At 37.1% G+C, this 16,151-nt stretch overlaps 1 protein-coding gene across 1 annotated transcript in view; it reads left to right on the forward strand.

Annotated features, from left to right (window-relative positions):
• Positions 1-16,151, forward strand: part of LOC117323682 — a 56,783-nt gene that overhangs the window by 28,398 nt on the left and 12,234 nt on the right. The window lies entirely within an intron of this gene.

Below are 16,151 nucleotides of genomic sequence, written 5' to 3' on the forward strand. Positions count from 1 at the left end.
TACTCCGTCACCGAAGGACAAGCAAATCTTGATATACACGAGAAAGTGGGAACTAATTTGGTGTTTCTGTCACAATGAGCGATTTTTGTTGTTTTTATATGTTCCTCGGTATCAAGATAGCGACGACAAATGGAAAAGAGAGTAATTTTGCGCAATACAAGCCCCGCTCAGACTGTAATAGCTTTGCTCTTCGAGAACCAGAAGTGGACATTGAGCGTATAGAGCTAAAATCAGTTTCCGGATGAACTGTTATCCGGCTTACGTACTAGATGTACATTATTGGGCTTTTGCCTATGTTTCTGAGGACTTCCTCTGCGAACCTATTATTTGCTGACGATTTGTTTATATGGCTATAGGGCTACTGTTTGAGTATATCTAGCTGCGGGCTTCCGTAAGCCGTTGATGGTAAATGTCATATCGATATACATCAATTACAAGCTGTTTGTACGTAATCAACCAGAATGCAGAAAAGGCAACACGTCAAATCGTATTTCCCCCGCCGCCGACTCCTGTTGTAACGGTTATTGATGGAACTTGTCCAACAGGAATGTTTTGTTGAAATTTTCAGGACGATCAGTTTTGCATTTGCTACATAACGACCAACTATTGTGTGTGTGCTATTTCAGTTGAGTGTTGTTGTGGTGTAAACAAGGTGGATACAATGTATCTCGACTTGCATGAAAAACTACGAATATAAGGCAAGCCTTCCATTGCAAAGCCTGTTTATTAGCGAGGAGATACTATCGGTATTCAAATCAAGCATGATCACAATTAATGTTAACAAATGTCGCGAGGAGGAGTCGTGAAAACCTTGGGTTATTGGCCATAGATACGGTGTCTTTCTGTTGATGAACGATACACATCTGTAGCCTACGAAACGGAACTATTCAAACACAGGCCCATTTATCAATGAGGTTTCTATTTGTAATAGTTTACCGTTGCTGGTTTGGGAGTTGAGTTGTATGTGAACGTCAATACCATACACATTATAAATGGATAACCTCCGATGTTTACCAATGTAATTTAGTGTATTACTCGACGTAAACTGCAGTGTAGTTATCATTAATACAAATCACAGCCGCTCTCGCAAAATATGCAGGTTGTTGTGTTTGTTTTTAAAAGTAACGATAGCAAAATTTAGTGAAGCTAATTATTTTTTTATAAACCTTGTTGTTCCCGGTATCTGTTTCGTAACCCGTACCGACAGAATTACCAGCAGGAAGGGATGCATACTGTTTAACACTGCAGCCGTGGGCTGAATTAGCACATCGTGGAGATCGGCGAAGGTCATGAAAATATAACTAGTTTGCATTCCTCTCCTTAACTGACGGGAAATGATAATTGGAAGACGACATGGGAATACAATGACTTATTTATTCAAATTTTAATCATTAAATCTAAGGAAGGCACGGAAGTTAGAAGCCATTCAACTGCACCGCGAACACAACGCATGCGTTAACACCGAAATGGCGCATGCTTGCTTTATGCTTCCCGTTAGATCACACAAAACCGATAAAAAAACGTCATCTTTTGCAACAAATGAACATTTAATTGACTCATTATCCACAAATCGATATCATCTTTTAAGACGCACACAAAGGAGACCTCGGAAGTCTGAGGTCAATTGCTCCCCCGCCTTCGAACATCCTTTGCCTCGTTGTGGTTTCACTTCCGACCAGTATGGCTATACTTTGGTGTAGTGAGTTATGAGAGTACGGCGGAGCGATATGATTATATACCTATCGAGTAGGAGTCGAGAAGGGTTGGGGTTATGTGGATATATGTCACCTCATCTTAGTGAAGGACGTAGCATAAGATTTAAAATGACGGCTGACGGTATTACAACAGACAAAGAACTACCATAATCGATTTCGCCTTAATTAGGTCAGGGTTACGTAGAGGCGTGATTAACTTCAGCACATACTTTCCTCGTGTCGATATGACGTTAAAAGGTTGTTAGCGGTGATATTAAAAGACACTTAATAGCACGTAATTTGTGTCGTGGAATGTCCGGAATAGATTTGCGTCGTAGAATGTTCAGGATTACTTGATAAAAAGGTATAAACGACATATACATGTTTGTACGCGCAGAAACGTAAAGTAATTGGAATAAGCATTTAAAAATGATTTAACGAAGCTTTTTACATTTTTGCAAAAACTATTAGTCAAAACAGACACGTTTCCAAAAAACGATAACTATATCAGCATGGCCATGTAAGCAGTGTAGCCTACATCAACACTATGACAATATATCATAACCTTATAAGGATACATATGCCTACTATTATACCAACTGTCAGACTTCAGCATAATGATATGATGATGAATGAAGCAGGCGTATACCTGATCGAACTCCTCCAAAATAGACAGTAACGACCTCTATATTGATCCTCAAGATACCACAAATCGAGTGTACGTTAACGGACGCCAGGTTTTGATATTTCATTCCCTTCAGGGTCGTTAAAACGTTTGTAGTTATGAATTTGGTTCTCGGTTGAAAAATGTACCTGCGTGAATATGCATACAACTCTAAATAATATAATGTCAATTAACTTCCAACCATGTTTGTGCCAATCAACTACCCTCATACAACATCAACAAACCGGCAAAGGCAAGGGTCTCCAGTAAAACATTGAAAATGATCATTGAGTGAAATGTTTGATAGTGCCATTAACCGGTTATCTCCGGTCAGAGCATTGTCGTGCCAAACGCCTCACAACCACAGCTCAACCATAAAACTGCGGATTTCGTCATCAAAAGGTCGATAATAGATTTGCATGTATTTTTTTTTTTTTTATAGATTCCTGGCCCGATTAAGTGAGACATATTTGTATCTGGCTCATCTCCACGTTATCGGGCGTTTGACTGACAACTGGGATGAATATGGGTCATACGTTACAACTGGCATGAATCACATGTTGATCTGTAAACGGTATACACGGTGGAAGCAATGTCTCTTCCGCTGAATGGAGAATTACATAGAGAATTGTCATATTGAAAGTCACGTGATGTTAATGTGAGTTACTGCAATGCAAAACAACACAGACGATAGTACAATGGATTGTTGTCATGATGATCGTCAGGTGACTTCAATGACAAGTCGGGGTATGTCCCAGACTTCAGAGTTCTTTGAATTACGAAAATCTAAACAACATATGTGATACCGATTTATTCATTTTTTAATTTAGTTACCCCTATCCCCTCTTCCCCCGCCTCAATACAGCTCCAACTCCAAATAAAGCCCTTATATCTCCAAAGTGATTTTAAATGATGAATTAGACAAATGAATCATACAGCAAAATGCCCCGAGTCTGTTTGATATGGTTCATTGATTGTGTTTCTATTTAGATCTCGACGATTACATAAAAAATTAAGGTAACAATCGGTATATCTAGTCAGTAGATACACAGTGATATTCCATACAACTACATGGCAGGACATTGTCTCTTCTTATAGTATATATGTAGCGAAATGGAAATTATCTGTGTTACCTTGGTTCACACGAAACATTTGGAATACATATATGCATGTATATAACTAGTTATGGAAGGTGAATTAAAGTACACCAGAAATCAATTTTGTATATATCGATGCATGACTATTGGTGTAAAATGTAACAGATGGCTTCACAATCAGGGGCCGGGGCCCGGGGTACCATTGCACCGTAATCCTCAACCTGTGTGACAGATCAGGGATATAGATATGAGATGAATACAACAGTGGGAAAATGCCCACGTGTTTTCTGATTGTCGTCCTGTATGTATGAAGGTCACAGCTAAAAACAGGTCGATGTTTCTCCCATGCAATTACTGATGAAAGGTCAAACTGCTAAACCAATTAACCTTTCTAAAAGCTCCATTGCTCTAATTAATTATCAATAAACCCTTAATAATGTGTATGACATACACACGACAGGGTTCGTTTTGTGAAGTTTACCTGAATATCTTCTTTTATCTCTCCGCCGAACACGTGTGAGAACGCTCTGCCCTGTTTCAATTGTATTTTCATTCTCTGTTTTGATTTTTTATGTGTGAGAATTCTGCAAATGAGGACAGGTGATGTATTGTACTTCTTACATCTATAAATCTTTCGAAATCAAATACTGTTAGTACAGTCTTGTATTAGATAGTGTAAGTCAATTTAGTCATCTGGCAATGGCAAAAAAAACCTATATTGCTATTGATCTGGAAGAGTTCTAGGTCGAGTATGAACGATTTAATCTCTGGAAAGAAAAGCCTTGTATTGACATCCATCGGGAAGGTAAGCTAAAAAACTATGTACCGTCTTTATAAGATGAGGGTTGTACTTAACGTGTTTTTCATTTAGACAGTTATTATCCCACAGTGTGGGAATTCTCAAAAAATACACTTTGGCTGTCCGTTTAACTTCAAGGCGTCGAGTACTATTTGAAATGAATCCTGAAGTTATCTTCGCCATAAGGTCCTGTCCATCTGCAAATCAGCCGGATGATTCTCCACACACGGGCAGTGACGGGGGTTCATCGGCAATGCCTTCACGAAGGATGCATTGGAGACTATTATATACATCATTTGTCTTGAGTTGGACAGCGTAGCACTCCACAATCGATAGCATGTCTTTTTTGTCGTTATATTTGAAATCCTTGAAAATTCCCCCTGGATTCGAATCAGTGTACAGCAAGACACACATTTCACACTTCCACTCCCTCTCCAACAAAGCATTAACGCGTCAGGTCTCTCTCTACAGATCCCTCTTCTCCATACTCACACCTTTCTTTCTTCAGACGACCGTTCTGCTCGTCTTCGTGAACCCTATCTCTGTAACGTCAATATTGGTAATAGACACGATAAGGACCGTAAGAGGGCGCTTGACTCGCTACTCTTATTATAATTCTCAAAAGTGTTAGGCATTCTCCACACGTGCTTAGCGGAGAAGAGGGCTTAAGAAATACAGCAATGGCATCAAGATCGTATCCCCGTTGCCAGTATACCGAACTCTTACCAAAGCATACGACAAATGTTCCACTATCATTTCCTACACAGCTACTTTCGAGAATACATTTAAAGAATTCATTTGAATAATTCCAATTTGTGTCACCTCTCCTTTTTCCTTATTTTTGCGCAACGTGTTACTCGTTAAGTGTTTCACTCTCTGTGAACACAGAACCACTTGGTTTAGATTGCTTCTCTAGGTTTTGTTTGGAAGAATGTGTGCTTGTACTTGAAGATAAAAACAGTAACCGTAATAAGTGAACACAAGCTTTAAGTAATCGACCAATGATCATTTTTCGTATAGTTATATGGTGAATTGACAACTTCTAAACGATGTTTTCGTATTTTCTGTGAGATCACACGTCTTATTTTGCAAAACCCTCTTGTGCAAAACCCTCTACCTGGTTTTCTGTATTGCTCGTCATTCAGCAGTATGTTAACATATACTGTTTCTCTGTGGAAAATCTATGGAACCATTTAATCTTCGAATAGGAAACCATTATATTCAAGCAAATATAGAAAACAAAAACCACGATGATTAAGGAAAAAAGGGATAATTCAGAATGGAAAATGCGAAATTGATATACAGATTTTATGCAATACATTTTGGAGTTTCAAAAGGAATAAAGATGTGAACGATAGCCAGCCATGCCAGTGGCTTTTTACATTACCAAGGTCATTGGGTTAATTCAACGAGAAGCATGGCACGATCAGAACATTTATAATGCAAGTAGAATTTTGTGGCGAGTAGCATGTACATAATGTATGTATATATAGGGAAATGGTATAGACTGGGTCCACATGGTTCTGTAGTCATTCATCGATTTTTACCGCACTTATCTCTTTCTGTAAACTTAATTTCAGATTAAATCCATTTTAAGGCTGTACGCTCTACACATTTAAGACATTAACCATGTAATCAAACGTAATGCACATACATGTAGAAATGTTTCGTTCTGGGCGGTAGTAAAACTGAAGTCGTTATCCCCATCGTCTTCAGTAGGGAGAGTAAATGTGGACATGCATTTCAAACTGCCATTCAAACGTATTCAACGTTTGCCTTTCTAGATTTTTCCTGAAAACCATTTATCAAACATTCTTTTTTTTTACTTTAAAGTCATAATGTGTTTCGGGGTAAAACATTCAAACAAAACTCCTTTTAATTCCTTTTGCCATGTTTTGTGTATAATCTAACCCCTTACTTCCGTCAAGAAAACCTGATGTTTTTAGGACCAATATGCACATTTATCTCCTTTTTTGTTTTGCGTCTCGTTGTCTTTGGTCATTAAAATGCGGGTTTTCTGTTTGACCTACGTTGCATACCCTTTTTATTTTCGATTTGATTATAACATCTAAGTTACAAATTGAGCGATTTGAGACCAGAAACAGTATATCTGTCTCTGTAGGACACCTTAGTATTGTTACGACCTTCATTATCTTTGTAAATTATAGTCTACGGGTTTTCCATATACTGATATAGATGACTAAGGCCGGAAGACTACAATTTTCTCCTGTGGGTATCACTTGCGTGCAGCAACTGAATATTTTGTCGTCAACCCCCGGTGTTAAAATCACAGCACACTCTTGGTATCCTCGATACTACACATTTGCGATAATTCGGTGTCTCGAGGTTTCCGCGCAGAAATATGTCTGCTGCGTTCCAGTAACTAGGCTCGCAGGAGTATGTTTAAAATGGTATATAATGTTGTTACATTCATAGAAAAAAAATCTGTGATTTAATTCCATCAAACAATAAACAGACATTTAAATTCCAATTAATTTATCATCAAAACATTGGATCGTGAAACATACCACCCAGTAGATAATCTCTATGCACCAAAGTATCATGATATACATCGGCGAACGGTGTCCGGTTCGCCACCAGCAATATCATACTTCAAAAAAGCGCCAATACATGTTACGTCTGTGATATAATCCAATCATTGCAAATGTCAACTTATCACATACATCAAACATGGTATGAGTAGAGCACGCGCCTCGTGTGTGATCCTGGCCGTCGACCCTTGGCTAAATACCGTATTAACTTAATTGAAATAAATATTAGAGGACCCGCTGGCACGTTGAGAGTGGTTGTTTATAACCATATGAACGTCCACATTGTTTGTAATTTGCCATTCATTTTACATGTCATTACAAGCAAATGCTGTTTTCCCGGTGAAAAATCGGAAATAGTCCGCAGAATAAATACTACCGTTTTACATTTTAACGGAAGCGATAATTTTCTATGAACGGAAGTCGGACTATAAACTCTATCATGAAACTTATTTACACGTGATTGCGTAACGATTTATTGATCATAAAACCGGAAATGGCAAATATTGCACATGCCGATAGACAGCATGAAATCGTGGCTATAGAGTCTGTTCATGGCGATGTTATTGCACTTTGATTGTGTTTTGAGGATTACTCTGAATTTGGGAGAATATTTCGAGGTGTAATTACTTCTGTAGTGTAGCACAACACCACCAACATGGATTACACATGATCCTTCAAACATAACTGTCCCTTTTGAATCGTCTTACCATTGTTTGTACACAGTGATAAGTCTCTGAAGGAAAATAATATGTAACCAAACAACGGATTCCTACAAGTACAGCCAGCATTATATATTATATAAATATCTAGACAATGCACAGCACCAAAGTATTCATTACGTAATATACATAACAAAGACTTCGGCCTTTGTATATTTACATGTGTACATGTTGATAGGGTGAACAGATGCCAAAATAACGATTACGGTTTAGTATATAGGGACCTACTTATATCTTATAAGAAGTACAACACATCTTGCTATCGCACCACCCAGTCGCTGTGTGTATGTATTATTAAATAATCCAATGTTTGCATGTCTGTGTAACTATCGTGTTTTATCCACTTGGGACAACACCACTTGCCTACACTTCCATAGAGCTATGTTCTGTGATCTATTAGAATGGTTCAATATCACATGCACGTGTTTTAATTCCTAAAAACGACGTATGTAAGTGTCACACGGGAATATATACATGTATTCTATTGGATTATAATGTTTCTCGCATCATGATGGTATGGCATGCAAGTGTAGTACACAACGTCGCAAAAACATCTAAATTATACAATATATACGGGACCTTCGTAGCAGTAAACACACATTTGATGACAATATATTTACTTTAGTGATGTTATTTTGAATTCAGCCTATGAATACGCAGCATTAGATATCCCATGAGTTAGAGTTTTTCCTTAGGATTTACGTTATTTTCACAGACGATTTCCCCCTTTATTGGTTTAACGTTTTGTAAATCATACCTTTTTACTATAAATGGTCTCCATCCCAACGCATATCTGAGAAAGGAACACTTTTGATTTTCTCAATGCTTTATTTGTGGTCTGTATTTTTATCTACCATACATATCACGTCAAACCATGAATCGGGCACGTCGATGTGAGAGCAAATATGGACATGCTAATAATAGTTTCTCTTACTTGTTTATCATGTGATATTTGCTGTTGAAATAGCACGCAGCACACTAACCGTGAATATAGTTTTGATATTTCATTAACAATAGTTTTATTTGAAGTCATGGCACAGTGAGATCGGTAACGAGAAATGTTTGTAATATCTTACTGTCGTGATATAAACAAAATAACAGATTATCGGTCTGTTAATCCGTTTATACTACAAACAGTGGTTGATAAGGTGCTATCAACTTATATCAATCTAACTTTTTGGTCAGAAAGGGACGTTAATGTATCAGGAAACCTGGCCCCAGTTTCATTAATTGATTTAATCTTTATTTTAAGGAAATTACTTAACTTTTAAATTTTCCACAGGAAAGCATTTCAGCATTAATGGGAATCCGATAATGCTGTCCCAGGGAAGATTAATGTTAATGGATTTCATTAAGCTAAGGGACGTTGGTGAAACCGGGGCCATGAAAACATGTAAAAACAGCATGCTTTATTATCAGGTCCAGTTTAGTATGGGAATCCTGTTAGAAGATGTATACGCCTTATTTTTGTGTGATTTAACAATGTATTGTGAATGAAACTCGTGAAGCAACATTCGAAAATGCATTTACTTGCAATGCCAGTGATGTTAAAAGGAATTAACAAGTTTTATGATGTTGACATTTCCCTATATGTCGTGTCATAAAATTAAAAATTCGAAAATAAATAATCCGTATTCTGGTTTAATATGAGTCGGATTACAAACGAAATCTTGATCTTCATCTGTGCCCCAGTAGACGGGAATCCGATAGCGACAACAGCCGGTAATTCGGGAAGTTTACATAGTATAGGGGTTATTATGTCAAGCCAAAATGGAATATTACACTAGTCAAAATTACACCATAATATTTGCCAGTGCATTTATTATTCGCGTCGCTAAGGTCACCGGAAATTAGATGATTTAAGACTACTTCAAATACTAGAAACGCTTGGATAGGTTGATCCTGTGTACCTACTCTCCGCTTACATGATATATTACAGCGGGCTATTCACAAGGCAGATTACCATTTAACTGATGATTTATGAATTTCAAAATTTAATATACGTTTTCAGAAAAATGGGATTGAAACCTCCAATGCAGGTCAGTGAGATATCAAAAAAGCTGCTGTAGATATTAAAAGAACAAGGCATCCCCAAAATGATATTATTCTTAATACGAAAATTAATGTCAGTAACGCGGACCATGTGTACTAAAGAATGTAATGTTTTATTTTAGCGTGCATGTACTATAACACGTGCTTTGCCGTATCCTGGAAATGATAGACGAGTGTTTGCTGTTGCGTAGACAATGATTGAATCCCACTGAATACAGATACAAACTAAATCCAATGAGGAACATAGAGTTTTATCATTATTGAAGATAATTAGACACTAATATGTGACATCTTCTGTACAGTTTTAGACTTAATTTCCATAAAATTGTGGTTTTCTTGAACCTAACGAGGACCGGGAAGCCCGCCCAAGCTGTGATGGATAGAGCGTAAGGAATAGAGAAATAAATTATCGCTTGTTTTTCACCACTGACTAATTCGAGTTACTGGGATAAATTGCCCGAGGTGGCCGATTAATTGAGCTTAACTTCGATTTTCTTCATTAATTCTCTTTTTAGATTTGAAGAGCTTTTTCTTCTCTTACGTAAAATAAAAAAGTACCATCGAACAAATCCATATGTATGAAGATGTAGCCTAACAAGTCTTTCTGAACACTATTAGGCTACGATAAAAATGTGACGACCTTTTTTGGTTTACAAATTTCTGATAATGAATCAAAACGGTTATTTTTATTAATGGTTGGGTGGTATTATGAACTTTTGCCAAACTATCGCATTTAACGAGTGCGGCGAGCCGAGGGAGCATTTTGGGGTTCTCTGAAATCATACATGATTGTTAGTACTGTCACAATGGATTTCGTAACGTAAATCATCATCACTTTATCTACGGAATAAAGTCCGTCTGCTCTCTGCTGAAATGACGATCGGTTTCCTGTATAATGGTCTATGATATCGTACATCTCCGCGTAGAGATAATGTGTTTTTAGGACAAAGTTATGAAATGTATCTTTATGTCCAGACATTGTTACACAATGTGGTATAGACATATATGTAACAGTTGGATTCCCAAACGTCTACCTTACTCCAGAGATAGTGTTTGATCTTAAAGTCTACAATATTCCATTGACAAAAAAAAGAGTTCTATTTTTGAGCTGTTTTCGACTGTTTTAATGGATGAAGCAACCGATGTTGTATCCTTTTCGTGTTCCCAATTTGTTTATTGGTACGTTTGGTGATGTGGCATCTCAATTCTATTATTCAAATATTGCTTAATTGCATAACTAGGTTTGTCATAAATTCTTATAACGAAATGTATGCTATGGAATCTTAAGGATAAAGACTGAAACGAATATTTAATTAATATGAATGCTACCAATACGTATATTAAATAATAAAGGATATCGACATGATAACTAAACCATAATTCCATCTCAAAATCAATAAAATACGAGCAAAATGTAAACATACATATAAATTTGCATGGAGATTCTCGAAAAACAAAAATAAACGGAAATAAGACCATTCGCTCCGGAAGAGTAAGCGTCTTCCGCTTTATCGACGACACCATTACAAGTTTTAGTCAAATCCGGGTTAAGTCATATCCTCAAAATGAGAATAATAATGTATAATCTCAAACTTACCAACCACAATGCTAAACACAAGAGTTGTACATGTAGATAAACACACATATCACACTCACTTCACATACTTGAGTTTTTACAAGCATATGCTTCACACTCAACATAACATTTCCCAAAATTGCCCGTTCTTGAGATTGAACTTTTTACCAAACTTGCGAACATGAAGTATCCAAATAACTCATGAGCAATTTATCCAAACTAAAAAAAATATCGGCTCTAGCAAATTACACATATCAAGTTTGCGCAATTACAAAGTACTCACACCTGAGACTAGCTCATATTTCATAGCAACACACTACCAATGTTCTCGTCTTTGAATGGTATGTCCGGATGTCCTCGGTCGGAGATGATGACAACTACTAGGTGGTCAGACATATTTGAACGATGTGTACGTATCAGTTGGTTAATACGACACCTGATGATCTCATATGACTCTGGTTGAATGAACGAATATATCTAAAGTCGAATTGCTCTTCATCAATGGAAATCAAATCAGCTGCAGCACAACTGCTGGCGAGTAAATTTTCTTCCTGGTGTGCTTGTCGTTCGTCCACATTTAAGGCTTGGTCTGTCTGTTTTAGTTTCTCAAAAAAGCATGTTCAGCCTTGACATGCAACAATAGTAACTCACGTTTTCGGAGCCACGAACTACTAATTGCCTTGTGTTAAAAATTAGCTGTTGAAAAAGTCGTAGATTGCAAACGTTGCTGAAAATATTCTGCGCTACGTTCGTTGAATTAACTGGTAATGAATATATGTAAGTGATGTTTTAAATTATTGCGCAAACAAAATACATTTATTAATTAGACAAACGTTTCAGAAAGACACACATGAGTGTCAGTGTACGCCGGCTGATATACAGTCTTATCATTACGTTAAAACCATATTTGGTTAAGAACTTATTTTGCTGTTTTTTTGTTGTTTTTTTCCATTTTGAAAACGTTCTTCTAATTGAAAGACTTATTCGTGACTTGCAATATTTGCGACCAACTCGCTTTCATGATTAGTATTGATAATAATAATAATAGGCTTTATTTAAACTTGAAAACATATTGACTCGTCTTACATATGGTTATATAAAATATACATTATATACAACAGCATTACAATTACAAAATAATTAAGCATATAAATACATATTTATGAATAGTTCAGTAGTAAGATGAAAATATACAATATCGTACTAATATTTAAGTTTCATGGGAGCTTGGTCAATCGTGTTAAGGGCTCAGCTTCTGTGTTGGTCATAACAACTCTTACCACGACAACGGAGTCATCGGCACGATTGACCACTCCCCACACTGATTAAACCAAACACCAATTACAAAACATATCACAGCTAGAAGGAGGCACCCTTTAAAAAAGACTGGAGGCTATTGCATGGCATCAGTCATCACGTGCAAATGTAAGGACATCAGACACAAATATATGTTAAAGCAGTAGGGTATTAAGATTGTTCCATTAAAAAGAGTTTTACACTTTGTTTAAAAGTGAATACCTGCCGATATGAAGTGTCGTTGGTATTATTCGGGTTCTCACTTTGAAGACATGCCATTAAAATGACTCTAAAATTACGTATCGAAAATCCTATATTAGGCATAAAACGTAACCCTTATGGAAGATCTTTTGTTCTCTGCATTTCCAGTTGGTTCTTACTTTTGATATAATATTGAATAATGAAAACATTAAATGTTTCGTTCTCGTCTAATCGATTTTGAGTGCGAATTATGGTGTTGTACTCGTCAGTATTGTTGAAAATGCTAGATAATCTAAATCTCTTTGCTGTGTTTGTTAACTTTTGTTTTATCACTAGGGAAATGGGAGCTATGAAGAGAACAGAATCTTGGATTTTGTCAATTTTTTGTTACATCCTGGATCTTCAATGTGATTGATGTATTAGTAAAAAGGGCAATCAAAAGCGAAAGTACATTCCCCCATTCTTCTTCTACTGTTCTATTGATGTCTGGTGTCTTTATCTTTCTATCTGTTCATCTGTTACTGAACATGATATGTGTGGGTGATCCAGTTGAAACTGCAGCCACTAACTGGTCGTTATACTGAAGCCATTAGGCAACGTTGTTTTCACTAATCGCATATCTTCAACAAAAGGCAATCAAACCAAGTTACAGACTCTTGCGTTTATTGACGCGCTTTCGTTAATTGTGTAAGGGGTGGTACTGTAGGGATAAACCGGGATAGTTTTAAGACTCGATCCATTCAGACGATATCGAGTGTAATAACTAATTTCTGATTATTATTCTATATCATTTTACAGCGTTAACAATGGAAGAGGTCAAGCAGTATTAAATACTACTATGACAATATAAACAAAGCAGTTCTAAATGCAATTCCTTAATTGTATTGTATATATATTTTGATGGTTCCCAATGAAAATGAATTCCTAAATGTGCTTGCGAAACTGACAAAATGGCTTACACGTATTTAGAGCGGGATCAATCCTATGGTAGCTATTGCAGTGTTTTCCAAGTCGGTCTTGCCTTGATCAAACCTTACACAGTGTAATTGCATTTGTATCGGCAACTATTTCATTTAAAATTCAGCTGAATTCGAAACGGGATTAATATGGATGTGTTTTGTCACCGATGAAATGCATTTCGAATCTCAGTAGAATCCGATATTTTTTCAACATACCAAAACAAATCTCTAATTATACATGCACTCCTTTGATTCCGAACAACTACGAAAATCCACTGTCATGAGTGACACAGGTACGGTCGGGAATTCATCGTCTCCAATTGATTCCCCTACAACCTCTAATGGGATTCTCTTCGATTTTAACTCCAAAAAATATTTTCCTAATTTCCGTGCGATCTTTCGTATTGAGAGGCCTTGAGTTTTTCGTAGTCGTGAAGTTTAGAATTCTACATGACGGAGTAGAGGTAATCCCCACTACAGTTTCCATTAGAATCCCGCTACGCAGGCAATCTTCAATGGTTATTTACGAGGGTGACATATTTAAGAATCAAGCGTTTTGTCTGCAGAGAAACAAGCACGGATTAAATTTGAATTCACATTTGATTAATCCTGTCAAATGTCATTGAAGGTTGAGTTCAGACCGTTGACGGGTTAGTCCAGGCGGAATACTGGGGTTAACAACTCCACTCGCCTTTTAAATCGACGCTATTGTTTTTGACGTTTGGAGTGTTAACGCGAATTGTATGGTGTGATATTTTTGCACTTTTACAATTAAACATTTCATGGTGTATTGCTAAGGAATACGGCTTCTTAAAACGTCATTGATCTTGAAAATAACAGGTGCTCTTAACACACATCACTCATTATTTTTAATTTCAAGGTTGACTTTCGAAATCGAAGCAAATGTTGAATATCAAAATAATTGATGTTATTCAAATTGATAATATAAGACCAATGATCATTTAATATTTACAATAACACACCTATATGTCTAGATATGGTAATATCTATTATTTAAATTCATTGAAAATAATCAAACATTTGTGACAAGCGTAGTTCGCATATGTTATACAGTCTTCAACGCACCATATGCTATGAAACTGCCCTGCAGGTAGGGCGTAAGAATTGTACCTGATGTCCCCATAACATGATCGTAAGAGGCGACTAAATTTGGCATCTTATCTTTTCTCTTCTTTCTGAACAACTTTCTTCTTCCTAATGTTTCCCTTCACAATGCCTCACTTTTTGTCTTCAGTTGAGCGTTCACCCATGTGAGGAAAGCTTAGGGTTTTGTCCCCTGGCCAAGACATACCAGAGTCATTAAAAATGGTAGTTGCTACTCCTGCTTAGCGCTCAGCATTTTGGGAGTGGGACGAATGGTTCGCCCGTTGTCGGTATAATGTGACCGGGTTGGGTGTCCTGCTGGGTGTCTTCTGCAGTATGCTTCAGTAAGGTAGCACTATAAATTGGCAAAAGTTCCGGCCTATCACAAGGAGACTTAACACGTACAAACTGCAGCCTCCCAAAACACACATACGCACTCACCACACGCATGTATATCGCAAACACGGGAGACCATCCTTAAATGGCCTTAGCTGTTAATAGGACGTTAAACAAATAAAGCCAAACCAAATCAAATGCTATGAAACAAAATACCATCACATCAATGAAGTCAACCGTCATCTACATCATAATGCCTAAGGCCGACACAGTGTACAATCAAAAAGCATATCCACAAGTGCCTTCTGTCGAATGATGCATTTATCAGACCTCTCAAAAGCTGTCCGATGCCCCGAGACCATACTCAATGACGCAAAAATTGTGAGAATGATTGGCCAAAGCAACTGATAGATATCTTATGGCACAACATTTCCATTTTGTAACTTAAATGCAAACTCCAGTGAACATTGGTAATTAAAGGCCTCCCCTGGCAATGATAAGGTATGCAAATGACAAGGATACTGGAGAAATTATTCCAAGTCTCAAATCTCGATAACTCCATCAAATAGTGGCTAGAGTAAGTGCTGAAGTCGGGCTGAGGGGTGATGACATAACGGCTATCCTGTATTGAGTCATCCATTGAGGAATTGTTATAATTACACGCAGAGAGTTCCAATGATTGGTCTTCAATTGCGTGGGATTACGTCCATTTTTTTCTCTTTGACAACTGTGGCCTCATAATGTTTTTGTTTTCAATGACTTTCCGACCCAATTTGAAGAAACTGGAACATGATTAAGACTCGTCAGAGACGTATTAACAAGGCTCACGCTGAGAAAGCACGTCAACTTCACTTAAAGCGCTGGTGTTTTGACACTTCAGTTCTATTATTCGCCGGCCTCGAAAACATATATTGAATATTCGTCGTGCTCGTGCTGTCTCTTCACGAAGTACATATGAGGGTCACCGCTTATATTGCCAGAGCTTCCACGACATATCCTGTCGGCTCGTTTAAATAATTGTACGGAAGAGAAAATGTTTTTGCTTCCAGAACAATCTTTTTTTCTATCTTTTTATTGATTTTATTTCACATAATTGTCAAAT

Source organism: Pecten maximus, chromosome 3 (genome assembly GCF_902652985.1).
Source record: "Pecten maximus chromosome 3, xPecMax1.1, whole genome shotgun sequence".
NCBI classification, from domain to species: domain Eukaryota; kingdom Metazoa; phylum Mollusca; class Bivalvia; order Pectinida; family Pectinidae; genus Pecten; species Pecten maximus.